Source organism: Chiloscyllium plagiosum, unplaced genomic scaffold (assembly GCF_037043375.1).
Source record: "Chiloscyllium plagiosum isolate Xiang-an unplaced genomic scaffold, Cpla_swu_hap1 HiC_scaffold_38, whole genome shotgun sequence".
Lineage (NCBI taxonomy): Eukaryota > Metazoa > Chordata > Chondrichthyes > Orectolobiformes > Hemiscylliidae > Chiloscyllium > Chiloscyllium plagiosum.
The window spans coordinates 21,778,584-21,801,390 of NW_028270176.1; the positions used below are offsets into that span (position 1 = coordinate 21,778,584).

At 51.4% G+C, this 22,807-nt stretch overlaps 18 non-coding genes across 18 annotated transcripts; all 18 read right to left on the minus strand.

Annotated features, from left to right (window-relative positions):
- Positions 1-117: 117 nt before the first annotated feature.
- On the minus strand, positions 118-190 carry trnat-ugu (transfer RNA threonine (anticodon UGU)). The gene has a single exon. It is a non-coding gene; the product is annotated as a tRNA-Thr (tRNA).
- A 1,246-nt stretch (positions 191-1,436) lies between these two features.
- trnat-ugu (transfer RNA threonine (anticodon UGU)) lies at positions 1,437-1,509 on the minus strand. Its single transcript has one exon. It is a non-coding gene; the product is annotated as a tRNA-Thr (tRNA).
- A 1,246-nt stretch (positions 1,510-2,755) lies between these two features.
- Positions 2,756-2,828, minus strand: trnat-ugu (transfer RNA threonine (anticodon UGU)). The gene has a single exon. It is a non-coding gene; the product is annotated as a tRNA-Thr (tRNA).
- Positions 2,829-4,074: 1,246 nt separating this feature from the next.
- Positions 4,075-4,147, minus strand: trnat-ugu (transfer RNA threonine (anticodon UGU)). The gene has a single exon. It is a non-coding gene; the product is annotated as a tRNA-Thr (tRNA).
- A 1,246-nt stretch (positions 4,148-5,393) lies between these two features.
- trnat-ugu (transfer RNA threonine (anticodon UGU)) lies at positions 5,394-5,466 on the minus strand. Its single transcript has one exon. It is a non-coding gene; the product is annotated as a tRNA-Thr (tRNA).
- A 1,246-nt stretch (positions 5,467-6,712) lies between these two features.
- On the minus strand, positions 6,713-6,785 carry trnat-ugu (transfer RNA threonine (anticodon UGU)). The gene has a single exon. It is a non-coding gene; the product is annotated as a tRNA-Thr (tRNA).
- A 1,246-nt stretch (positions 6,786-8,031) lies between these two features.
- On the minus strand, positions 8,032-8,104 carry trnat-ugu (transfer RNA threonine (anticodon UGU)). The gene has a single exon. It is a non-coding gene; the product is annotated as a tRNA-Thr (tRNA).
- A 1,246-nt stretch (positions 8,105-9,350) lies between these two features.
- trnat-ugu (transfer RNA threonine (anticodon UGU)) lies at positions 9,351-9,423 on the minus strand. Its single transcript has one exon. It is a non-coding gene; the product is annotated as a tRNA-Thr (tRNA).
- A 1,246-nt stretch (positions 9,424-10,669) lies between these two features.
- On the minus strand, positions 10,670-10,742 carry trnat-ugu (transfer RNA threonine (anticodon UGU)). Its single transcript has one exon. It is a non-coding gene; the product is annotated as a tRNA-Thr (tRNA).
- Positions 10,743-11,988: 1,246 nt separating this feature from the next.
- On the minus strand, positions 11,989-12,061 carry trnat-ugu (transfer RNA threonine (anticodon UGU)). Its single transcript has one exon. It is a non-coding gene; the product is annotated as a tRNA-Thr (tRNA).
- A 1,245-nt stretch (positions 12,062-13,306) lies between these two features.
- Positions 13,307-13,379, minus strand: trnat-ugu (transfer RNA threonine (anticodon UGU)). The gene has a single exon. It is a non-coding gene; the product is annotated as a tRNA-Thr (tRNA).
- A 1,246-nt stretch (positions 13,380-14,625) lies between these two features.
- Positions 14,626-14,698, minus strand: trnat-ugu (transfer RNA threonine (anticodon UGU)). Its single transcript has one exon. It is a non-coding gene; the product is annotated as a tRNA-Thr (tRNA).
- A 1,246-nt stretch (positions 14,699-15,944) lies between these two features.
- On the minus strand, positions 15,945-16,017 carry trnat-ugu (transfer RNA threonine (anticodon UGU)). The gene has a single exon. It is a non-coding gene; the product is annotated as a tRNA-Thr (tRNA).
- Positions 16,018-17,263: 1,246 nt separating this feature from the next.
- Positions 17,264-17,336, minus strand: trnat-ugu (transfer RNA threonine (anticodon UGU)). The gene has a single exon. It is a non-coding gene; the product is annotated as a tRNA-Thr (tRNA).
- Positions 17,337-18,582: 1,246 nt separating this feature from the next.
- trnat-ugu (transfer RNA threonine (anticodon UGU)) lies at positions 18,583-18,655 on the minus strand. The gene has a single exon. It is a non-coding gene; the product is annotated as a tRNA-Thr (tRNA).
- A 1,246-nt stretch (positions 18,656-19,901) lies between these two features.
- On the minus strand, positions 19,902-19,974 carry trnat-ugu (transfer RNA threonine (anticodon UGU)). Its single transcript has one exon. It is a non-coding gene; the product is annotated as a tRNA-Thr (tRNA).
- Positions 19,975-21,220: 1,246 nt separating this feature from the next.
- Positions 21,221-21,293, minus strand: trnat-ugu (transfer RNA threonine (anticodon UGU)). Its single transcript has one exon. It is a non-coding gene; the product is annotated as a tRNA-Thr (tRNA).
- Positions 21,294-22,539: 1,246 nt separating this feature from the next.
- trnat-ugu (transfer RNA threonine (anticodon UGU)) lies at positions 22,540-22,612 on the minus strand. The gene has a single exon. It is a non-coding gene; the product is annotated as a tRNA-Thr (tRNA).
- Between the last annotated feature and the right edge of the window lie 195 nt (positions 22,613-22,807).

The following is a 22,807-nucleotide window of genomic DNA, read 5'->3' on the forward strand; positions in this document are numbered from 1 at the left end:
ACGCCGTAGCTTCCAAATAAGCCGGTTAGACGACAAGCTGGCGTTGAGCTTGAACATAGCATCCTATAGTCTCATGCCAAGCGTTGAAACTGAGTGGGCACTGGAGACATGGCTGAGAGGCCCCAGTGAGATTTGAACTCACGACCCCTGGTTTACAAGACCAGTGCTCTAACCGCTGAGCTATGGAGCCGGGTGATCCGGCGAAATGCGCTGGATTGGTTAACACTGGCTGACTCAAATACATGGGACGCAGGTTTCAATCGACTCTCGCCTCACCGTCTGTACAGTTTGAACATTCTGCCCGTGTGTGCGTGGGTTTGCTCCGGCTGCTCCGGTTACCGCTCTCAGTCCAAAGATGTGTAGCTTCTGCGGGATTGGCCATGCTTCATTGTCCCATTGTGTACGGTGATAGTGCGGGCCCGGTGGATTCGTCAGCATTAAATGTGGAATGATGCGGAATGGGTCTGGGTCGATTGCTCTCTGCAGGGTCGGTGTGGACGAGATTAGAATAAATTAGATTGGCTACAGTGTGGAAACAGGCCCTTCAGCCCAACAAGTCCACATCGATCCTCTGAAGAGTAACCCACCCAGACCCGTTTCACTCTGAATAATGCACCTATGACTAGGGGCAATTTAGAACTTCCTGTAGAAGGGCTCATGCCCGAAACGTCGATTCTCCTGCTCCTTGGATGCTGCCTGACCTGCTGCGCTTTTCCAGCAATACATTTTCAGCTCAGCAATTTAGAATGGCCAATTCAGCCGGCCTGCACGTCTTTGGACTGTGAGAGCAAACCGGAGCAAACCCACGCAGACTCTGGGAGAATGTGCAAAGTCGACACAGACTCGATTCCCTAAAGCTGGAATCGAGCCTGGCTCCCTAGCGCTGTGAGGCAGCAGTGCGAACCACTCAGCGACTGGTTGGGCGGAATGGCCTGTTTCCAAACTGGAGGGATCCTATGCCTCTGAGATTTCTGACAATCACCGGGAGACCTAATTGGGAATTGTCATTCGCTCGCTTGGAGTGACTGAGGTCAGCGATCTCAAAGTTAAATCCGTGAACACACACAGCCCCGTTCTTTGCCTGCAGAAGAAAGAAGTTTGTGGATTTCAACTGAACGCTGTAAGTGACAAAAACAGAAGTTGCAGGAAAAGCTCAACAGGTCTGAGACGAGAAATGAGAGTCGACAGGTGTCTGTCACTTCAGGGTAATGACCCTGGTGTTTCAGACATCAATTCCCAAGCTCTTGACAAAAACAGCAGCTATCAGTCCAACAGGGTTATTCAGGAGCGCGACTCGTTCATTTGGTGATTGCGGGTGAACGCCGTAGCTTCCAAATAAGCCGGTTAGACGACAAGCTGGCGTTGAGCTTGAACATAGCATCCTACAGTCTCATGCCAAGCGTTGAAACTGAGTGGGCGCTGGAGACATGGCTGAGAGGCCCCAGTGAGATTTGAACTCACGACCCCTGGTTTACAAGACCAGTGCTCTAACCGCTGAGCTATGGAGCCGGGTGGTCCGGCGCACTGCGCTGGATTGGTTAACACTGGCTGACTCAAATACATGGGACACAGGTTTCAATCGACTCTCGCCTCACCGTCTGTACAGTTTGAACATTCTGCCCGTGTGTGCGTGGGTTTGCTCCGGCTGCTCCGGTTACCGCTCTCAGTCCAAAGATGTGTAGCTTCTGCGGGATTGGCCATGCTTCATTGTCCCATTGTGTACGGTGATAGTGCGGGCCCGGTGGATTCGTCAGCATTAAATGTGGAATGATGCGGAATGGGTCTGGGTCGATTGCTCTCTGCAGGGTCGGTGTGGACGAGATTAGAATAAATTAGATTGGCTACAGTGTGGAAACAGGACCTTCAGCCCAACAAGTCCACATCGATCCTCTGAAGAGTAACCCACCCAGACCCGTTTCACTCTGAATAATGCACCTATGACTAGGGGCAATTTAGAACTTCCTGTAGAAGGGCTCATGCCCGAAACGTCGATTCTCCTGCTCCTTGGATGCTGCCTGACCTGCTGCGCTTTTCCAGCAATACATTTTCAGCTCAGCAATTTAGAATGGCCAATTCAGCCGGCCTGCACGTCTTTGGACTGTGAGAGCAAACCGGAGCAAACCCACGCAGACTCTGGGAGAATGTGCAAAGTCGACACAGACTCGATTCCCTAAAGCTGGAATCGAGCCTGGCTCCCTAGCGCTGTGAGGCAGCAGTGCGAACCACTCAGCGACTGGTTGGGCGGAATGGCCTGTTTCCAAACTGGAGGGATCCTATGCCTCTGAGATTTCTGACAATCACCGGGAGACCTAATTGGGAATTGTCATTCGCTCGCTTGGAGTGACTGAGGTCAGCGATCTCAAAGTTAAATTCGTGAACACACACAGCCCCGTTCTTTGCCTGCAGAAGAAAGAAGTTTGTGGATTTCAACTGAACGCTGTAAGTGACAAAAACAGAAGTTGCAGGAAAAGCTCAACAGGTCTGAGACGAGAAATGAGAGTCGACAGGTGTCTGTCACTTCAGGGTAATGACCCTGGTGTTTCAGACATCAATTCCCAAGCTCTTGACAAAAGCAGCAGCTATCAGTCCAACAAGGTTATTCAGGAGCGCGACTCGTTCATTTGGTGATTGCGGGTGAACGCCGTAGCTTCCAAATAAGCCGGTTAGACGACAAGCTGGCGTTGAGCTTGAACATAGCATCCTACAGTCTCATGCCAAGCGTTGAAACTGAGTGGGCGCTGGAGACATGGCTGAGAGGCCCCAGTGAGATTTGAACTCACGACCCCTGGTTTACAAGACCAGTGCTCTAACCGCTGAGCTATGGAGCCGGGTGGTCCGGCGCACTGCACTGGATTGGTTAACACTGCCTGACTCAAGTACTTGGGACACAGGTTTCAATCGACTCTCGCCTCACCGTCTGTACAGTTTGAACATTCTGCCCGTGTGTGCGTGGGTTTGCTCCGGCTGCTCTGGTTACCGCTCTCAGTCCAAAGATGTGTAGCTTCTGCGGGATTGGCCATGCTTCATTGTCCCATTGTGTACGGTGATAGTGCGGGCCCGGTGGATTCGTCAGCATTAAATGTGGAATGATGCGGAATGGGTCTGGGTCGATTGCTCTCTGCAGGGTCGGTGTGGACGAGATTAGAATAAATTAGATTGTCTACAGTGTGGAAACAGGCCCTTCAGCCCAACAAGTCCACATCGATCCTCTGAAGAGTAACCCACCCAGACCCGTTTCACTCTGAATAATGCACCTATGACTAGGGGCAATTTAGAACTTCCTGTAGAAGGGCTCATGCCCGAAACGTCGATTCTCCTGCTCCTTGGATGCTGCCTGACCTGCTGCGCTTTTCCAGCAATACATTTTCAGCTCAGCAATTTAGAATGGCCAATTCAGCCGGCCTGCACGTCTTTGGACTGTGAGAGCAAACCGGAGCAAACCCACGCAGACTCTGGGAGAATGTGCAAAGTCGACACAGACTCGATTCCCTAAAGCTGGAATCGAGCCTGGCTCCCTAGCGCTGTGAGGCAGCAGTGCGAACCACTCAGCGACTGGTTGGGCGGAATGGCCTGTTTCCAAACTGGAGGGATCCTATGCCTCTGAGATTTCTGACAATCACCGGGAGACCTAATTGGGAATTGTCATTCGCTCGCTTGGAGTGACTGAGGTCAGCGATCTCAAAGTTAAATTCGTGAACACACACAGCCCCGTTCTTTGCCTGCAGAAGAAAGAAGTTTGTGGATTTCAACTGAACGCTGTAAGTGACAAAAACAGAAGTTGCAGGAAAAGCTCAACAGGTCTGAGACGAGAAATGAGAGTCGACAGGTGTCTGTCACTTCAGGGTAATGACCCTGGTGTTTCAGACATCAATTCCCAAGCTCTTGACAAAAACAGCAGCTATCAGTCCAACAAGGTTATTCAGGAGCGCGACTCGTTTATTTGGTGATTGCGGGTGAACGCCGTAGCTTCCAAATAAGCCGGTTAGACGACAAGCTGGCGTTGAGCTTGAACATAGCATCCTACAGTCTCATGCCAAGCGTTGAAACTGAGTGGGCGCTGGAGACATGGCTGAGAGGCCCCAGTGAGATTTGAACTCACGACCCCTGGTTTACAAGACCAGTGCTCTAACCGCTGAGCTATGGAGCCGGGTGGTCCGGCGCACTGCACTGGATTGGTTAACACTGGCTGACTCAAATACTTGGGACACAGGTTTCAATCGACTCTCGCCTCACCGTCTGTACAGTTTGAACATTCTGCCCGTGTGTGCGTGGGTTTGCTCCGGCTGCTCCGGTTACCGCTCTCAGTCCAAAGATGTGTAGCTTCTGCGGGATTGGCCATGCTTCATTGTCCCATTGTGTACGGTGATAGTGCGGGCCCGGTGGATTCGTCAGCATTAAATGTGGAATGATGCGGAATGGGTCTGGGTCGATTGCTCTCTGCAGGGTCGGTGTGGACGAGATTAGAATAAATTAGATTGGCTACAGTGTGGAAACAGGACCTTCAGCCCAACAAGTCCACATCGATCCTCTGAAGAGTAACCCACCCAGACCCGTTTCACTCTGAATAATGCACCTATGACTAGGGGCAATTTAGAACTTCCTGTAGAAGGGCTCATGCCCGAAACGTCGATTCTCCTGCTCCTTGGATGCTGCCTGACCTGCTGCGCTTTTCCAGCAATACATTTTCAGCTCAGCAATTTAGAATGGCCAATTCAGCCGGCCTGCACGTCTTTGGACTGTGAGAGCAAACCGGAGCAAACCCACGCAGACTCTGGGAGAATGTGCAAAGTCGACACAGACTCGATTCCCTAAAGCTGGAATCGAGCCTGGCTCCCTAGCGCTGTGAGGCAGCAGTGCGAACCACTCAGCGACTGGTTGGGCGGAATGGCCTGTTTCCAAACTGGAGGGATCCTATGCCTCTGAGATTTCTGACAATCACCGGGAGACCTAATTGGGAATTGTCATTCGCTCGCTTGGAGTGACTGAGGTCAGCGATCTCAAAGTTAAATTCGTGAACACACACAGCCCCGTTCTTTGCCTGCAGAAGAAAGAAGTTTGTGGATTTCAACTGAACGCTGTAAGTGACAAAAACAGAAGTTGCAGGAAAAGCTCAACAGGTCTGAGACGAGAAATGAGAGTCGACAGGTGTCTGTCACTTCAGGGTAATGACCCTGGTGTTTCAGACATCAATTCCCAAGCTCTTGACAAAAACAGCAGCTATCAGTCCAACAAGGTTATTCAGGAGCGCGACTCGTTTATTTGGTGATTGCGGGTGAACGCCGTAGCTTCCAAATAAGCCGGTTAGACGACAAGCTGGCGTTGAGCTTGAACATAGCATCCTACAGTCTCATGCCAAGCGTTGAAACTGAGTGGGCGCTGGAGACATGGCTGAGAGGCCCCAGTGAGATTTGAACTCACGACCCCTGGTTTACAAGACCAGTGCTCTAACCGCTGAGCTATGGAGCCGGGTGGTCCGGCGCACTGCACTGGATTGGTTAACACTGGCTGACTCAAGTACTTGGGACACAGGTTTCAATCGACTCTCGCCTCACCGTCTGTACAGTTTGAACATTCTGCCCGTGTGTGCGTGGGTTTGCTCCGGCTGCTCCGGTTACCGCTCTCAGTCCAAAGATGTGTAGCTTCTGCGGGATTGGCCATGCTTCATTGTCCCATTGTGTACGGTGATAGTGCGGGCCCGGTGGATTCGTCAGCATTAAATGTGGAATGATGCGGAATGGGTCTGGGTCGATTGCTCTCTGCAGGGTCGGTGTGGACGAGATTAGAATAAATTAGATTGGCTACAGTGTGGAAACAGGACCTTCAGCCCAACAAGTCCACATCGATCCTCTGAAGAGTAACCCACCCAGACCCGTTTCACTCTGAATAATGCACCTATGACTAGGGGCAATTTAGAACTTCCTGTAGAAGGGCTCATGCCCGAAACGTCGATTCTCCTGCTCCTTGGATGCTGCCTGACCTGCTGCGCTTTTCCAGCAATACATTTTCAGCTCAGCAATTTAGAATGGCCAATTCAGCCGGCCTGCACGTCTTTGGACTGTGAGAGCAAACCGGAGCAAACCCACGCAGACTCTGGGAGAATGTGCAAAGTCGACACAGACTCGATTCCCTAAAGCTGGAATCGAGCCTGGCTCCCTAGCGCTGTGAGGCAGCAGTGCGAACCACTCAGCGACTGGTTGGGCGGAATGGCCTGTTTCCAAACTGGAGGGATCCTATGCCTCTGAGATTTCTGACAATCACCGGGAGACCTAATTGGGAATTGTCATTCGCTCGCTTGGAGTGACTGAGGTCAGCGATCTCAAAGTTAAATTCGTGAACACACACAGCCCCGTTCTTTGCCTGCAGAAGAAAGAAGTTTGTGGATTTCAACTGAACGCTGTAAGTGACAAAAACAGAAGTTGCAGGAAAAGCTCAACAGGTCTGAGACGAGAAATGAGAGTCGACAGGTGTCTGTCACTTCAGGGTAATGTCCCTGGTGTTTCAGACATCAATTCCCAAGCTCTTGACAAAAACAGCAGCTATCAGTCCAACAGGGTTATTCAGGAGCGCGACTCGTTCATTTGGTGATTGCGGGTGAACGCCGTAGCTTCCAAATAAGCCGGTTAGACGACAAGCTGGCGTTGAGCTTGAACATAGCATCCTATAGTCTCATGCCAAGCGTTGAAACTGAGTGGGCGCTGGAGACATGGCTGAGAGGCCCCAGTGAGATTTGAACTCACGACCCCTGGTTTACAAGACCAGTGCTCTAACCGCTGAGCTATGGAGCCGGGTGATCCGGCGAAATGCGCTGGATTGGTTAACACTGGCTGACTCAAATACATGGGACGCAGGTTTCAATCGACTCTCGCCTCACCGTCTGTACAGTTTGAACATTCTGCCCGTGTGTGCGTGGGTTTGCTCCGGCTGCTCCGGTTACCGCTCTCAGTCCAAAGATGTGTAGCTTCTGCGGGATTGGCCATGCTTCATTGTCCCATTGTGTACGGTGATAGTGCGGGCCCGGTGGATTCGTCAGCATTAAATGTGGAATGATGCGGAATGGGTCTGGGTCGATTGCTCTCTGCAGGGTCGGTGTGGACGAGATTAGAATAAATTAGATTGGCTACAGTGTGGAAACAGGACCTTCAGCCCAACAAGTCCACATCGATCCTCTGAAGAGTAACCCACCCAGACCCGTTTCACTCTGAATAATGCACCTATGACTAGGGGCAATTTAGAACTTCCTGTAGAAGGGCTCATGCCCGAAACGTCGATTCTCCTGCTCCTTGGATGCTGCCTGACCTGCTGCGCTTTTCCAGCAATACATTTTCAGCTCAGCAATTTAGAATGGCCAATTCAGCCGGCCTGCACGTCTTTGGACTGTGAGAGCAAACCGGAGCAAACCCACGCAGACTCTGGGAGAATGTGCAAAGTCGACACAGACTCGATTCCCTAAAGCTGGAATCGAGCCTGGCTCCCTAGCGCTGTGAGGCAGCAGTGCGAACCACTCAGCGACTGGTTGGGCGGAATGGCCTGTTTCCAAACTGGAGGGATCCTATGCCTCTGAGATTTCTGACAATCACCGGGAGACCTAATTGGGAATTGTCATTCGCTCGCTTGGAGTGACTGAGGTCAGCGATCTCAAAGTTAAATTCGTGAACACACACAGCCCCGTTCTTTGCCTGCAGAAGAAAGAAGTTTGTGGATTTCAACTGAACGCTGTAAGTGACAAAAACAGAAGTTGCAGGAAAAGCTCAACAGGTCTGAGACGAGAAATGAGAGTCGACAGGTGTCTGTCACTTCAGGGTAATGACCCTGGTGTTTCAGACATCAATTCCCAAGCTCTTGACAAAAACAGCAGCTATCAGTCCAACAAGGTTATTCAGGAGCGCGACTCGTTCATTTGGTGATTGCGGGTGAACGCCGTAGCTTCCAAATAAGCCGGTTAGACGACAAGCTGGCGTTGAGCTTGAACATAGCATCCTACAGTCTCATGCCAAGCGTTGAAACTGAGTGGGCGCTGGAGACATGGCTGAGAGGCCCCAGTGAGATTTGAACTCACGACCCCTGGTTTACAAGACCAGTGCTCTAACCGCTGAGCTATGGAGCCGGGTGGTCTGGCGCACTGCGCTGGATTGGTTAACACTGGCTGACTCAAGTACTTGGGACGCAGGTTTCAATCGACTCTCGCCTCACCGTCTGTACAGTTTGAACATTCTGCCCGTGTGTGCGTGGGTTTGCTCCGGCTGCTCCGGTTACCGCTCTCAGTCCAAAGATGTGTAGCTTCTGCGGGATTGGCCATGCTTCATTGTCCCATTGTGTACGGTGATAGTGCGGGCCCGGTGGATTCGTCAGCATTAAATGTGGAATGATGCGGAATGGGTCTGGGTCGATTGCTCTCTGCAGGGTCGGTGTGGACGAGATTAGAATAAATTAGATTGGCTACAGTGTGGAAACAGGACCTTCAGCCCAACAAGTCCACATCGATCCTCTGAAGAGTAACCCACCCAGACCCGTTTCACTCTGAATAATGCACCTATGACTAGGGGCAATTTAGAACTTCCTGTAGAAGGGCTCATGCCCGAAACGTCGATTCTCCTGCTCCTTGGATGCTGCCTGACCTGCTGCGCTTTTCCAGCAATACATTTTCAGCTCAGCAATTTAGAATGGCCAATTCAGCCGGCCTGCACGTCTTTGGACTGTGAGAGCAAACCGGAGCAAACCCACGCAGACTCTGGGAGAATGTGCAAAGTCGACACAGACTCGATTCCCTAAAGCTGGAATCGAGCCTGGCTCCCTAGCGCTGTGAGGCAGCAGTGCGAACCACTCAGCGACTGGTTGGGCGGAATGGCCTGTTTCCAAACTGGAGGGATCCTATGCCTCTGAGATTTCTGACAATCACCGGGAGACCTAATTGGGAATTGTCATTCGCTCGCTTGGAGTGACTGAGGTCAGCGATCTCAAAGTTAAATCCGTGAACACACACAGCCCCGTTCTTTGCCTGCAGAAGAAAGAAGTTTGTGGATTTCAACTGAACGCTGTAAGTGACAAAAACAGAAGTTGCAGGAAAAGCTCAACAGGTCTGAGACGAGAAATGAGAGTCGACAGGTGTCTGTCACTTCAGGGTAATGACCCTGGTGTTTCAGACATCAATTCCCAAGCTCTTGACAAAAACAGCAGCTATCAGTCCAACAAGGTTATTCAGGAGCGCGACTCGTTCATTTGGTGATTGCGGGTGAACGCCGTAGCTTCCAAATAAGCCGGTTAGACGACAAGCTGGCGTTGAGCTTGAACATAGCATCCTACAGTCTCATGCCAAGCGTTGAAACTGAGTGGGCGCTGGAGACATGGCTGAGAGGCCCCAGTGAGATTTGAACTCACGACCCCTGGTTTACAAGACCAGTGCTCTAACCGCTGAGCTATGGAGCCGGGTGGTCTGGCGCACTGCGCTGGATTGGTTAACACTGGCTGACTCAAGTACTTGGGACACAGGTTTCAATCGACTCTCGCCTCACCGTCTGTACAGTTTGAACATTCTGCCCGTGTGTGCGTGGGTTTGCTCCGGCTGCTCCGGTTACCGCTCTCAGTCCAAAGATGTGTAGCTTCTGCGGGATTGGCCATGCTTCATTGTCCCATTGTGTACGGTGATAGTGCGGGCCCGGTGGATTCGTCAGCATTAAATGTGGAATGATGCGGAATGGGTCTGGGTCGATTGCTCTCTGCAGGGTCGGTGTGGACGAGATTAGAATAAATTAGATTGGCTACAGTGTGGAAACAGGACCTTCAGCCCAACAAGTCCACATCGATCCTCTGAAGAGTAACCCACCCAGACCCGTTTCACTCTGAATAATGCACCTATGACTAGGGGCAATTTAGAACTTCCTGTAGAAGGGCTCATGCCCGAAACGTCGATTCTCCTGCTCCTTGGATGCTGCCTGACCTGCTGCGCTTTTCCAGCAATACATTTTCAGCTCAGCAATTTAGAATGGCCAATTCAGCCGGCCTGCACGTCTTTGGACTGTGAGAGCAAACCGGAGCAAACCCACGCAGACTCTGGGAGAATGTGCAAAGTCGACACAGACTCGATTCCCTAAAGCTGGAATCGAGCCTGGCTCCCTAGCGCTGTGAGGCAGCAGTGCGAACCACTCAGCGACTGGTTGGGCGGAATGGCCTGTTTCCAAACTGGAGGGATCCTATGCCTCTGAGATTTCTGACAATCACCGGGAGACCTAATTGGGAATTGTCATTCGCTCGCTTGGAGTGACTGAGGTCAGCGATCTCAAAGTTAAATCCGTGAACACACACAGCCCCGTTCTTTGCCTGCAGAAGAAAGAAGTTTGTGGATTTCAACTGAACGCTGTAAGTGACAAAAACAGAAGTTGCAGGAAAAGCTCAACAGGTCTGAGACGAGAAATGAGAGTCGACAGGTGTCTGTCACTTCAGGGTAATGACCCTGGTGTTTCAGACATCAATTCCCAAGCTCTTGACAAAAACAGCAGCTATCAGTCCAACAGGGTTATTCAGGAGCGCGACTCGTTCATTTGGTGATTGCGGGTGAACGCCGTAGCTTCCAAATAAGCCGGTTAGACGACAAGCTGGCGTTGAGCTTGAACATAGCATCCTATAGTCTCATGCCAAGCGTTGAAACTGAGTGGGCGCTGGAGACATGGCTGAGAGGCCCCAGTGAGATTTGAACTCACGACCCCTGGTTTACAAGACCAGCGCTCTAACCGCTGAGCTATGGAGCCGGGTGGCCCGGCGCACTGCACTGGATTGGTTAACACTGGCTGACTCAAATACTTGGGACGCAGGTTTCAATCGACTCTCGCCTCACCGTCTGTACAGTTTGAACATTCTGCCCGTGTGTGCGTGGGTTTGCTCCGGCTGCTCCGGTTACCGCTCTCAGTCCAAAGATGTGTAGCTTCTGCGGGATTGGCCATGCTTCATTGTCCCATTGTGTACGGTGATAGTGCGGGCCCGGTGGATTCGTCAGCATTAAATGTGGAATGATGCGGAATGGGTCTGGGTCGATTGCTCTCTGCAGGGTCGGTGTGGACGAGATTAGAATAAATTAGATTGGCTACAGTGTGGAAACAGGCCCTTCAGCCCAACAAGTCCACATCGATCCTCTGAAGAGTAACCCACCCAGACCCGTTTCACTCTGAATAATGCACCTATGACTAGGGGCAATTTAGAACTTCCTGTAGAAGGGCTCATGCCCGAAACGTCGATTCTCCTGCTCCTTGGATGCTGCCTGACCTGCTGCGCTTTTCCAGCAATACATTTTCAGCTCAGCAATTTAGAATGGCCAATTCAGCCGGCCTGCACGTCTTTGGACTGTGAGAGCAAACCGGAGCAAACCCACGCAGACTCTGGGAGAATGTGCAAAGTCGACACAGACTCGATTCCCTAAAGCTGGAATCGAGCCTGGCTCCCTAGCGCTGTGAGGCAGCAGTGCGAACCACTCAGCGACTGGTTGGGCGGAATGGCCTGTTTCCAAACTGGAGGGATCCTATGCCTCTGAGATTTCTGACAATCACCGGGAGACCTAATTGGGAATTGTCATTCGCTCGCTTGGAGTGACTGAGGTCAGCGATCTCAAAGTTAAATCCGTGAACACACACAGCCCCGTTCTTTGCCTGCAGAAGAAAGAAGTTTGTGGATTTCAACTGAACGCTGTAAGTGACAAAAACAGAAGTTGCAGGAAAAGCTCAACAGGTCTGAGACGAGAAATGAGAGTCGACAGGTGTCTGTCACTTCAGGGTAATGACCCTGGTGTTTCAGACATCAATTCCCAAGCTCTTGACAAAAACAGCAGCTATCAGTCCAACAGGGTTATTCAGGAGCGCGACTCGTTCATTTGGTGATTGCGGGTGAACGCCGTAGCTTCCAAATAAGCCGGTTAGACGACAAGCTGGCGTTGAGCTTGAACATAGCATCCTACAGTCTCATGCCAAGCGTTGAAACTGAGTGGGCGCTGGAGACATGGCTGAGAGGCCCCAGTGAGATTTGAACTCACGACCCCTGGTTTACAAGACCAGTGCTCTAACCGCTGAGCTATGGAGCCGGGTGATCCGGCGAAATGCGCTGGATTGGTTAACACTGGCTGACTCAAATACATGGGACGCAGGTTTCAATCGACTCTCGCCTCACCGTCTGTACAGTTGAACATTCTGCCCGTGTGTGCGTGGGTTTGCTCCGGCTGCTCCGGTTACCGCTCTCAGTCCAAAGATGTGTAGCTTCTGCGGGATTGGCCATGCTTCATTGTCCCATTGTGTACGGTGATAGTGCGGGCCCGGTGGATTCGTCAGCATTAAATGTGGAATGATGCGGAATGGGTCTGGGTCGATTGCTCTCTGCAGGGTCGGTGTGGACGAGATTAGAATAAATTAGATTGGCTACAGTGTGGAAACAGGACCTTCAGCCCAACAAGTCCACATCGATCCTCTGAAGAGTAACCCACCCAGACCCGTTTCACTCTGAATAATCCCCCTATGACTAGGGGCAATTTAGAACTTCCTGTAGAAGGGCTCATGCCCGAAACGTCGATTCTCCTGCTCCTTGGATGCTGCCTGACCTGCTGCGCTTTTCCAGCAATACATTTTCAGCTCAGCAATTTAGAATGGCCAATTCAGCCGGCCTGCACGTCTTTGGACTGTGAGAGCAAACCGGAGCAAACCCACGCAGACTCTGGGAGAATGTGCAAAGTCGACACAGACTCGATTCCCTAAAGCTGGAATCGAGCCTGGCTCCCTAGCGCTGTGAGGCAGCAGTGCGAACCACTCAGCGACTGGTTGGGCGGAATGGCCTGTTTCCAAACTGGAGGGATCCTATGCCTCTGAGATTTCTGACAATCACCGGGAGACCTAATTGGGAATTGTCATTCGCTCGCTTGGAGTGACTGAGGTCAGCGATCTCAAAGTTAAATTCGTGAACACACACAGCCCCGTTCTTTGCCTGCAGAAGAAAGAAGTTTGTGGATTTCAACTGAACGCTGTAAGTGACAAAAACAGAAGTTGCAGGAAAAGCTCAACAGGTCTGAGACGAGAAATGAGAGTCGACAGGTGTCTGTCACTTCAGGGTAATGTCCCTGGTGTTTCAGACATCAATTCCCAAGCTCTTGACAAAAACAGCAGCTATCAGTCCAACAGGGTTATTCAGGAGCGCGACTCGTTCATTTGGTGATTGCGGGTGAACGCCGTAGCTTCCAAATAAGCCGGTTAGACGACAAGCTGGCGTTGAGCTTGAACATAGCATCCTATAGTCTCATGCCAAGCGTTGAAACTGAGTGGGCGCTGGAGACATGGCTGAGAGGCCCCAGTGAGATTTGAACTCACGACCCCTGGTTTACAAGACCAGTGCTCTAACCGCTGAGCTATGGAGCCGGGTGATCCGGCGAAATGCGCTGGATTGGTTAACACTGGCTGACTCAAATACTTGGGACACAGGTTTCAATCGACTCTCGCCTCACCGTCTGTACAGTTTGAACATTCTGCCCGTGTGTGCGTGGGTTTGCTCCGGCTGCTCCGGTTACCGCTCTCAGTCCAAAGATGTGTAGCTTCTGCGGGATTGGCCATGCTTCATTGTCCCATTGTGTACGGTGATAGTGCGGGCCCGGTGGATTCGTCAGCATTAAATGTGGAATGATGCGGAATGGGTCTGGGTCGATTGCTCTCTGCAGGGTCGGTGTGGACGAGATTAGAATAAATTAGATTGGCTACAGTGTGGAAACAGGACCTTCAGCCCAACAAGTCCACATCGATCCTCTGAAGAGTAACCCACCCAGACCCGTTTCACTCTGAATAATGCACCTATGACTAGGGGCAATTTAGAACTTCCTGTAGAAGGGCTCATGCCCGAAACGTCGATTCTCCTGCTCCTTGGATGCTGCCTGACCTGCTGCGCTTTTCCAGCAATACATTTTCAGCTCAGCAATTTAGAATGGCCAATTCAGCCGGCCTGCACGTCTTTGGACTGTGAGAGCAAACCGGAGCAAACCCACGCAGACTCTGGGAGAATGTGCAAAGTCGACACAGACTCGATTCCCTAAAGCTGGAATCGAGCCTGGCTCCCTAGCGCTGTGAGGCAGCAGTGCGAACCACTCAGCGACTGGTTGGGCGGAATGGCCTGTTTCCAAACTGGAGGGATCCTATGCCTCTGAGATTTCTGACAATCACCGGGAGACCTAATTGGGAATTGTCATTCGCTCGCTTGGAGTGACTGAGGTCAGCGATCTCAAAGTTAAATCCGTGAACACACACAGCCCCGTTCTTTGCCTGCAGAAGAAAGAAGTTTGTGGATTTCAACTGAACGCTGTAAGTGACAAAAACAGAAGTTGCAGGAAAAGCTCAACAGGTCTGAGACGAGAAATGAGAGTCGACAGGTGTCTGTCACTTCAGGGTAATGACCCTGGTGTTTCAGACATCAATTCCCAAGCTCTTGACAAAAACAGCAGCTATCAGTCCAACAAGGTTATTCAGGAGCGCGACTCGTTCATTTGGTGATTGCGGGTGAACGCCGTAGCTTCCAAATAAGCCGGTTAGACGACAAGCTGGCGTTGAGCTTGAACATAGCATCCTACAGTCTCATGCCAAGCGTTGAAACTGAGTGGGCGCTGGAGACATGGCTGAGAGGCCCCAGTGAGATTTGAACTCACGACCCCTGGTTTACAAGACCAGTGCTCTAACCGCTGAGCTATGGAGCCGGGTGGTCTGGCGCACTGCGCTGGATTGGTTAACACTGGCTGACTCAAGTACTTGGGACACAGGTTTCAATCGACTCTCGCCTCACCGTCTGTACAGTTTGAACATTCTGCCCGTGTGTGCGTGGGTTTGCTCCGGCTGCTCCGGTTACCGCTCTCAGTCCAAAGATGTGTAGCTTCTGCGGGATTGGCCATGCTTCATTGTCCCATTGTGTACGGTGATAGTGCGGGCCCGGTGGATTCGTCAGCATTAAATGTGGAATGATGCGGAATGGGTCTGGGTCGATTGCTCTCTGCAGGGTCGGTGTGGACGAGATTAGAATAAATTAGATTGGCTACAGTGTGGAAACAGGACCTTCAGCCCAACAAGTCCACATCGATCCTCTGAAGAGTAACCCACCCAGACCCGTTTCACTCTGAATAATGCACCTATGACTAGGGGCAATTTAGAACTTCCTGTAGAAGGGCTCATGCCCGAAACGTCGATTCTCCTGCTCCTTGGATGCTGCCTGACCTGCTGCGCTTTTCCAGCAATACATTTTCAGCTCAGCAATTTAGAATGGCCAATTCAGCCGGCCTGCACGTCTTTGGACTGTGAGAGCAAACCGGAGCAAACCCACGCAGACTCTGGGAGAATGTGCAAAGTCGACACAGACTCGATTCCCTAAAGCTGGAATCGAGCCTGGCTCCCTAGCGCTGTGAGGCAGCAGTGCGAACCACTCAGCGACTGGTTGGGCGGAATGGCCTGTTTCCAAACTGGAGGGATCCTATGCCTCTGAGATTTCTGACAATCACCGGGAGACCTAATTGGGAATTGTCATTCGCTCGCTTGGAGTGACTGAGGTCAGCGATCTCAAAGTTAAATCCGTGAACACACACAGCCCCGTTCTTTGCCTGCAGAAGAAAGAAGTTTGTGGATTTCAACTGAACGCTGTAAGTGACAAAAACAGAAGTTGCAGGAAAAGCTCAACAGGTCTGAGACGAGAAATGAGAGTCGACAGGTGTCTGTCACTTCAGGGTAATGACCCTGGTGTTTCAGACATCAATTCCCAAGCTCTTGACAAAAACAGCAGCTATCAGTCCAACAGGGTTATTCAGGAGCGCGACTCGTTCATTTGGTGATTGCGGGTGAACGCCGTAGCTTCCAAATAAGCCGGTTAGACGACAAGCTGGCGTTGAGCTTGAACATAGCATCCTATAGTCTCATGCCAAGCGTTGAAACTGAGTGGGCGCTGGAGACATGGCTGAGAGGCCCCAGTGAGATTTGAACTCACGACCCCTGGTTTACAAGACCAGTGCTCTAACCGCTGAGCTATGGAGCCGGGTGATCCGGCGAAATGCGCTGGATTGGTTAACACTGGCTGACTCAAATACATGGGACGCAGGTTTCAATCGACTCTCGCCTCACCGTCTGTACAGTTTGAACATTCTGCCCGTGTGTGCGTGGGTTTGCTCCGGCTGCTCCGGTTACCGCTCTCAGTCCAAAGATGTGTAGCTTCTGCGGGATTGGCCATGCTTCATTGTCCCATTGTGTACGGTGATAGTGCGGGCCCGGTGGATTCGTCAGCATTAAATGTGGAATGATGCGGAATGGGTCTGGGTCGATTGCTCTCTGCAGGGTCGGTGTGGACGAGATTAGAATAAATTAGATTGGCTACAGTGTGGAAACAGGCCCTTCAGCCCAACAAGTCCACATCGATCCTCTGAAGAGTAACCCACCCAGACCCGTTTCACTCTGAATAATGCACCTATGACTAGGGGCAATTTAGAACTTCCTGTAGAAGGGCTCATGCCCGAAACGTCGATTCTCCTGCTCCTTGGATGCTGCCTGACCTGCTGCGCTTTTCCAGCAATACATTTTCAGCTCAGCAATTTAGAATGGCCAATTCAGCCGGCCTGCACGTCTTTGGACTGTGAGAGCAAACCGGAGCAAACCCACGCAGACTCTGGGAGAATGTGCAAAGTCGACACAGACTCGATTCCCTAAAGCTGGAATCGAGCCTGGCTCCCTAGCGCTGTGAGGCAGCAGTGCGAACCACTCAGCGACTGGTTGGGCGGAATGGCCTGTTTCCAAACTGGAGGGATCCTATGCCTCTGAGATTTCTGACAATCACCGGGAGACCTAATTGGGAATTGTCATTCGCTCGCTTGGAGTGACTGAGGTCAGCGATCTCAAAGTTAAATCCGTGAACACACACAGCCCCGTTCTTTGCCTGCAGAAGAAAGAAGTTTGTGGATTTCAACTGAACGCTGTAAGTGACAAAAACAGAAGTTGCAGGAAAAGCTCAACAGGTCTGAGACGAGAAATGAGAGTCGACAGGTGTCTGTCACTTCAGGGTAATGACCCTGGTGTTTCAGACATCAATTCCCAAGCTCTTGACAAAAACAGCAGCTATCAGTCCAACAGGGTTATTCAGGAGCGCGACTCGTTCATTTGGTGATTGCGGGTGAACGCCGTAGCTTCCAAATAAGCCGGTTAGACGACAAGCTGGCGTTGAGCTTGAACATAGCATCCTACAGTCTCATGCCAAGCGTTGAAACTGAGTGGGCGCTGGAGACATGGCTGAGAGGCCCCAGTGAGATTTGAACTCACGACCCCTGGTTTACAAGACCAGTGCTCTAACCGCTGAGCTATGGAGCCGGGTGATCCGGCGAAATGCGCTGGATTGGTTAACACTGGCTGACTCAAATACATGGGACGCAGGTTTCAATCGACTCTCGCCTCACCGTCTGTACAGTTTGAACATTCTGCCCGTGTGTGCGTGGGTTTGCTCCGGCTGCTCCGGTTACCGCTCTCAGTCCAAAGATGTGTAGCTTCTGCGGGATTGGCCATGCTTCATTGTCCCATTGTGTACGGTGATAGTGCGGGCCCGGTGGATTCGTCAGCATTAAATGTGGAATGATGCGGAATGGGTCTGGGTCGATTGCTCTCTGCAGGGTCGGTGTGGACGAGATTAGAATAAATTAGATTGGCTACAGTGTGGAAACAGGACCTTCAGCCCAACAAGTCCACATCGATCCTCTGAAGAGTAACCCACCCAGACCCGTTTCACTCTGAATAATGCACCTATGACTAGGGGCAATTTAGAACTTCCTGTAGAAGGGCTCATGCCCGAAACGTCGATTCTCCTGCTCCTTGGATGCTGCCTGACCTGCTGCGCTTTTCCAGCAATATATTTTCAGCTCAGCAATTTAGAATGGCCAATTCAGCCGGCCTGCACGTCTTTGGACTGTGAGAGCAAACCGGAGCAAACCCACGCAGACTCTGGGAGAATGTGCAAAGTCGACACAGACTCGATTCCCTAAAGCTGGAATCGAGCCTGGCTCCCTAGCGCTGTGAGGCAGCAGTGCGAACCACTCAGCGACTGGTTGGGCGGAATGGCCTGTTTCCAAACTGGAGGGATCCTATGCCTCTGAGATTTCTGACAATCACCGGGAGACCTAATTGGGAATTGTCATTCGCTCGCTTGGAGTGACTGAGGTCAGCGATCTCAAAGTTAAATTCGTGAACACACACAGCCCCGTTCTTTGCCTGCAGAAGAAAGAAGTTTGTGGATTTCAACTGAACGCTGTAAGTGACAAAAACAGAAGTTGCAGGAAAAGCTCAACAGGTCTGAGACGAGAAATGAGAGTCGACAGGTGTCTGTCACTTCAGGGTAATGTCCCTGGTGTTTCAGACATCAATTCCCAAGCTCTTGACAAAAACAGCAGCTATCAGTCCAACAGGGTTATTCAGGAGCGCGACTCGTTCATTTGGTGATTGCGGGTGAACGCCGTAGCTTCCAAATAAGCCGGTTAGACGACAAGCTGGCGTTGAGCTTGAACATAGCATCCTATAGTCTCATGCCAAGCGTTGAAACTGAGTGGGCGCTGGAGACATGGCTGAGAGGCCCCAGTGAGATTTGAACTCACGACCCCTGGTTTACAAGACCAGTGCTCTAACCGCTGAGCTATGGAGCCGGGTGATCCGGCGAAATGCGCTGGATTGGTTAACACTGGCTGACTCAAATACTTGGGACACAGGTTTCAATCGACTCTCGCCTCACCGTCTGTACAGTTTGAACATTCTGCCCGTGTGTGCGTGGGTTTGCTCCGGCTGCTCCGGTTACCGCTCTCAGTCCAAAGATGTGTAGCTTCTGCGGGATTGGCCATGCTTCATTGTCCCATTGTGTACGGTGATAGTGCGGGCCCGGTGGATTCGTCAGCATTAAATGTGGAATGATGCGGAATGGGTCTGGGTCGATTGCTCTCTGCAGGGTCGGTGTGGACGAGATTAGAATAAATTAGATTGGCTACAGTGTGGAAACAGGACCTTCAGCCCAACAAGTCCACATCGATCCTCTGAAGAGTAACCCACCCAGACCCGTTTCACTCTGAATAATGCACCTATGACTAGGGGCAATTTAGAACTTCCTGTAGAAGGGCTCATGCCCGAAACGTCGATTCTCCTGCTCCTTGGATGCTGCCTGACCTGCTGCGCTTTTCCAGCAATACATTTTCAGCTCAGCAATTTAGAATGGCCAATTCAGCCGGCCTGCACGTCTTTGGACTGTGAGAGCAAACCGGAGCAAACCCACGCAGACTCTGGGAGAATGTGCAAAGTCGACACAGACTCGATTCCCTAAAGCTGGAATCGAGCCTGGCTCCCTAGCGCTGTGAGGCAGCAGTGCGAACCACTCAGCGACTGGTTGGGCGGAATGGCCTGTTTCCAAACTGGAGGGATCCTATGCCTCTGAGATTTCTGACAATCACCGGGAGACCTAATTGGGAATTGTCATTCGCTCGCTTGGAGTGACTGAGGTCAGCGATCTCAAAGTTAAATTCGTGAACACACACAGCCCCGTTCTTTGCCTGCAGAAGAAAGAAGTTTGTGGATTTCAACTGAACGCTGTAAGTGACAAAAACAGAAGTTGCAGGAAAAGCTCAACAGGTCTGAGACGAGAAATGAGAGTCGACAGGTGTCTGTCACTTCAGGGTAATGACCCTGGTGTTTCAGACATCAATTCCCAAGCTCTTGACAAAAACAGCAGCTATCAGTCCAACAAGGTTATTCAGGAGCGCGACTCGTTCATTTGGTGATTGCGGGTGAACGCCGTAGCTTCCAAATAAGCCGGTTAGACGACAAGCTGGCGTTGAGCTTGAACATAGCATCCTACAGTCTCATGCCAAGCGTTGAAACTGAGTGGGCGCTGGAGACATGGCTGAGAGGCCCCAGTGAGATTTGAACTCACGACCCCTGGTTTACAAGACCAGTGCTCTAACCGCTGAGCTATGGAGCCGGGTGGCCCGGCGCACTGCACTGGATTGGTTAACACTGGCTGACTCAAGTACTTGGGACACAGGTTTCAATCGACTCTCGCCTCACCGTCTGTACAGTTTGAACATTCTGCCCGTGTGTGCGTGGGTTTGCTCCGGCTGCTCCGGTTACCGCTCTCAGTCCAAAGATGTGTAGCTTCTGCGGGATTGGCCATGCTTCATTGTCCCATTGTGTACGGTGATAGTGCGGGCCCGGTGGATTCGTCAGCATTAAATGTGGAATGATGCGGAATGGGTCTGGGTCGATTGCTCTCTGCAGGGTCGGTGTGGACGAGATTAGAATAAATTAGATTGGCTACAGTGTGGAAACAGGACCTTCAGCCCAACAAGTCCACATCGATCCTCTGAAGAGTAACCCACCCAGACCCGTTTCACTCTGAATAATGCACCTATGACTAGGGGCAATTTAGAACTTCCTGTAGAAGGGCTCATGCCCGAAACGTCGATTCTCCTGCTCCTTGGATGCTGCCTGACCTGCTGCGCTTTTCCAGCAATACATTTTCAGCTCAGCAATTTAGAATGGCCAATTCAGCCGGCCTGCACGTCTTTGGACTGTGAGAGCAAACCGGAGCAAACCCACGCAGACTCTGGGAGAATGTGCAAAGTCGACACAGACTCGATTCCCTAAAGCTGGAATCGAGCCTGGCTCCCTAGCGCTGTGAGGCAGCAGTGCGAACCACTCAGCGACTGGTTGGGCGGAATGGCCTGTTTCCAAACTGGAGTGATCCTATGCCTCTGAGATTTCTGACAATCACCGGGAGACCTAATTGGGAATTGTCATTCGCTCGCTTGGAGTGACTGAGGTCAGCGATCTCAAAGTTAAATTCGTGAACACACACAGCCCCGTTCTTTGCCTGCAGAAGAAAGAAGTTTGTGGATTTCAACTGAACGCTGTAAGTGACAAAAACAGAAGTTGCAGGAAAAGCTCAACAGGTCTGAGACGAGAAATGAGAGTCGACAGGTGTCTGTCACTTCAGGGTAATGTCCCTGGTGTTTCAGACATCAATTCCCAAGCTCTTGACAAAAACAGCAGCTATCAGTCCAACAGGGTTATTCAGGAGCGCGACTCGTTCATTTGGTGATTGCGGGTGAACGCCGTAGCTTCCAAATAAGCCGGTTAGACGACAAGCTGGCGTTGAGCTTGAACATAGCATCCTATAGTCTCATGCCAAGCGTTGAAACTGAGTGGGCGCTGGAGACATGGCTGAGAGGCCCCAGTGAGATTTGAACTCACGACCCCTGGTTTACAAGACCAGTGCTCTAACCGCTGAGCTATGGAGCCGGGTGATCCGGCGAAATGCGCTGGATTGGTTAACACTGGCTGACTCAAATACATGGGACGCAGGTTTCAATCGACCCCCGCCTCACCGTCTGTACAGTTTGAACATTCTGCCCGTGTGTGCGTGGGTTTGCTCCGGCTGCTCCGGTTACCGCTCTCAGTCCAAAGATGTGTAGCTTCTGCGGGATTGGCCATGCTTCATTGTCCCATTGTGTACGGTGATAGTGCGGGCCCGGTGGATTCGTCAGCATTAAATGTGGAATGATGCGGAATGGGTCTGGGTCGATTGCTCTCTGCAGGGTCGGTGTGGACGAGATTAGAATAAATTAGATTGGCTACAGTGTGGAAACAGGACCTTCAGCCCAACAAGTCCACATCGATCCTCTGAAGAGTAACCCACCCAGACCCGTTTCACTCTGAATAATGCACCTATGACTAGGGGCAATTTAGAACTTCCTGTAGAAGGGCTCATGCCCGAAACGTCGATTCTCCTGCTCCTTGGATGCTGCCTGACCTGCTGCGCTTTTCCAGCAATACATTTTCAGCTCAGCAATTTAGAATGGCCAATTCAGCCGGCCTGCACGTCTTTGGACTGTGAGAGCAAACCGGAGCAAACCCACGCAGACTCTGGGAGAATGTGCAAAGTCGACACAGACTCGATTCCCTAAAGCTGGAATCGAGCCTGGCTCCCTAGCGCTGTGAGGCAGCAGTGCGAACCACTCAGCGACTGGTTGGGCGGAATGGCCTGTTTCCAAACTGGAGGGATCCTATGCCTCTGAGATTTCTGACAATCACCGGGAGACCTAATTGGGAATTGTCATTCGCTCGCTTGGAGTGACTGAGGTCAGCGATCTCAAAGTTAAATCCGTGAACACACACAGCCCCGTTCTTTGCCTGCAGAAGAAAGAAGTTTGTGGATTTCAACTGAACGCTGTAAGTGACAAAAACAGAAGTTGCAGGAAAAGCTCAACAGGTCTGAGACGAGAAATGAGAGTCGACAGGTGTCTGTCACTTCAGGGTAATGACCCTGGTGTTTCAGACATCAATTCCCAAGCTCTTGACAAAAACAGCAGCTATCAGTCCAACAAGGTTATTCAGGAGCGCGACTCGTTCATTTGGTGATTGCGGGTGAACGCCGTAGCTTCCAAATAAGCCGGTTAGACGACAAGCTGGCGTTGAGCTTGAACATAGCATCCTACAGTCTCATGCCAAGCGTTGAAACTGAGTGGGCGCTGGAGACATGGCTGAGAGGCCCCAGTGAGATTTGAACTCACGACCCCTGGTTTACAAGACCAGTGCTCTAACCGCTGAGCTATGGAGCCGGGTGGTCTGGCGCACTGCGCTGGATTGGTTAACACTGGCTGACTCAAGTACTTGGGACACAGGTTTCAATCGACTCTCGCCTCACCGTCTGTACAGTTTGAACATTCTGCCCGTGTGTGCGTGGGTTTGCTCCGGCTGCTCCGGTTACCGCTCTCAGTCCAAAGATGTGTAGCTTCTGCGGGATTGGCCATGCT